This window comes from Halyomorpha halys, unplaced genomic scaffold (genome assembly GCF_000696795.3).
Source record: "Halyomorpha halys isolate HHAL.00 unplaced genomic scaffold, Hhal_1.1 Scaffold1073.1, whole genome shotgun sequence".
Lineage (NCBI taxonomy): Eukaryota > Metazoa > Arthropoda > Insecta > Hemiptera > Pentatomidae > Halyomorpha > Halyomorpha halys.
In genome coordinates this window covers 390,416-394,083 of record NW_027106643.1, presented here as the reverse complement: position 1 = coordinate 394,083, position 3,668 = coordinate 390,416, and positions in this window count along the sequence as shown.

Here is a 3,668-nt window from a genome sequence, read left to right as displayed (position 1 = left end):
AAATATAACATTTGTTGATTGTAGCTGTATATTAATTGGAAATATTTTTATTTTATAGATTGATAATGACCAGAAGAGCCCAAAACGTTGTTCGGATGACTTAATTAATAAGGAAGGTATACATTCCTAAAATTAAAAAGGATAATGTTTTAACAAAAAAAAAACAACTTTGGAACTCAGGTTGTAGGATTACAAATGATTATTTAAATTAAAATATAAATTTATAATTTTGTTCATACATACCTTTATTTTATTTTATTCTATTATTATTTTTAAAAAATTAATTAATTTAATGGGTACAATTTTTATCATATTTTTCCACCGCTTTTGATCTTTTTCTTTATGCAATGAATGAATACTTGAAACAATAATATTTATGGTCCTTAATAATGGTAGAGTATTATTAATGTCTTCAATAAAAAAAACAAAACAAAAAAAGCATGGCTGATACAGATGTGGTAAATACCAATGTCTTCATTATAGTGCCTAGTTAGACGAACCCATCAGAGTTAGAAAATTTCTAATCTATCAGAAAAATTGTTTTTATGGATGTTAAAAGGTATAAAAAAAACATATGTACTATAAAAAAAAAGCATGCAAAGAGATTTAATGAATAAGGAATTACACAGTATGCAATCAAAAAATAATTATTATTTTTATCGAAATTATAAAATTTGTGCTGTGTTCGTAAGGTCGATAGTATATAATAATAATTAAAACAGGTACCAAGGAATGAAATAGACAATGGTGAAGCCAGATGATTCAGCCGGGGTGGGACGGTCTCATGGCAAACAGGGTGCTCTCCGGTCCGACAGAGAGAGAATCCTCAAATAGTCACTGATCAAAAGAAACGAACCCATCAGACTCTTCAGTCCCTCTAATCCAATCTTCTGCTGTTTGCCTCCCGTTCCCGTGTCTCTTCTTTCATCAGTCATTAATAATACTCTAATTCTCCACCGATCTTTTGAAGGACACTTTAGGATTAGCCAAAACAAAAAACCGTATACTCAAATCTTTTTCATTTCCATAAGATTCTGAAGGGCCTGGTTGTCCTAGTGCACCCTTACGCTATGCCCAGAATAAGCTAAGTTATACGGATAGTTAATTTGGGATTTTAATTATTGTGTTGATAGAGGATGAATGCAGTAGTTGGTACTGAAAACAATAACAGATTGTTAATCTGTGTCAACAATTGCATGGAGCTCATCTGAGTCAAGTAAGTGAATTTAATTCATAAATATATTTTAAAAAAATAATTAAATGTTATAAAAATCTATATAAATGTTTTCAGCAGTGTATATTACTGTTCAACTTTATTTGTTCATCTCAAAATTATATTTTATTAAAAAATATGAATTCCTAATTTCATTTACCAAGAGAGGCTTCGATAAGATATACGTAGTAACATCTATTTTTACAGATTGATTATTGATTCGTTTTAATTAATTATAATTTGTTTTAATTCTTAATTAAAATTAAATTTTGAATAGTTATTAATAAAAAACAATTTTAATATTCTAGGTTTTTTGAAAAATAGTAATAAAAATGAATAAAATATTTTATTATAACTCATGATAATGAACACTATTAAATGAAAACTGCATAGAATTTAAAAAAAAAATTCAGTAGATTTTAACTTACTAAAACCAGTAAAAGCACTAAAAAAAAAATTACATCACGTCCAGTTTTTTCATAAAAATAAAGTTTTATTTAGTGTGAAAGGCCCAATAGCTATAGCTAAAAGTGCCTCGGAGAGATAAATGCCTACCAATACGTACAAGTATGTGCACTATCCCACATGATTTTCCTATCACTCAATATTCAGATCTAGAGCCTGTCTGAATATCTTGAAATATCAATTTTTGGGCTCCTATATATATTTGTTTTAATACATACACTAGTCAGAAAAATTTCTCAATATCACCTTACGCCAAGGGTCTCATGAAATATAAATTTATATGAATTTGAAGAGAAACGCTCCATTTAATTGGAGTTATTTGGGAAAGGTTTTGTATAAATATAACTTTATAAAAACACATATAAATCCATTTAATTGTACTCCCATTATTTTCATTAAGATTGTGGGTCAAATTTTTTCATTTTGTGGAACCGCCACTCAATGGTAAAAGTCAACGCCCCAGGCCGGATTCGAACCGGCACCGCCAAACAAAAATCTCAGAATGGTAAGACGGTACCCAACTACTGACCTATAGACGACTCATATGAGGATTTTAGTTGATGGTATTCATAATAATAATTACTAATAAATTTTGTACTTATTTTGAATAAATTCTATGCGAAATAGATGAAATTGGAGGTCATTTTTGGATTCACCTACTTAAAGACATATTCAATCATAAATAAAAAAAATGGTCATTAAATTTATTCATTAAAGGCATGAGCGCCAAACGTTCTGAGCCAAAAACATTAAGTATATCAAAATATCGGAAAATAAAAATATCTAAATCTTAAATGAAAAAAAAAATTCAAAATTAATAGACACGAATTATATAACCTAAAATGATAAATGGAAAAGGTTTGACATCCTTTCTAAAAGTTTTTTAAATGACTAAATAATTATTTAGAACATATTATTTCTTCATGTCTCGTTATAATATAAAGATCTAAAATAATAAATAAGTAAAATAAAAATAATTTAATATTAAATGATTAGAAGAAAAATATTTAATCAGGAGTAGTGAAAAAAATACCTTCCATAAATTTATTTATTGTTATTTATAACTGTATACATCAAGTAAATGTTCTGTAAGTAATATAATGGACATGAAACAAACATGTGGAGAATCTATCCATTGATAGAACTCCAAACATATTTCTAGAGGAGAAGATCTCGAGGCCATCATCTTTTCAGACGCCTAGGAGGATTATTAGGTAATGAAGGGGAAGCCAGAATAGAAATGAGTTGGGGTCCTGATGGATGATTTGATTTGTGTGGTTTGAATCGGTGGCTCTAAGACGTTTATGAACGATTTATAATTAAATTAAATTAAATTATAGAATATATTTTTCACAACACCTATTTAAAAAATAATTACAACTTTATATATAATAATTAAACAATATTCGTTAAATAAATTTTTAAAAAACAATACTTGTCAAAATAAAATCTACTATCGTTTAGTACAAGAGTCCAGTGAAAAAAAAATCTTTAACACTAACGACGACACTAGAAAACCTAATAAAACATCATTTAAATTAGAGTAAATGTGCTAATAAGATATGAATCTTAGTCAGAATGTTAGAGTTCAATAATATCCAAGATAGAGTTTTTGAAAAAGCTAAATTTCATGAAAAATGTACAAAAAAATCAATTGTTAGTGAATTATTTTAGGAAATCTTTCTTTCAGGAACCATAAGACGTACAGATGTTTTATTAGTACTCAAATTAACGCTGACTTAATGAACAATAAAGTAGTTTATGATATTTATCTTTGTAAGACATTGATATTTTCCAAAATAAATTCATAAAACGTTTATTTCTAGTTGTTCGGAAAAAATGTTTGATTTATAAAATCTTTTATCTCAGGAACCGTTGAATTTACAGATGTCTGCCAGAAATAAAATAATTTTTTTGTTCTTACTTCCTCGAGCAAAGAAGAAGGCATTTACAAATATATATATATATATATACCGGCTATTTCATTTTC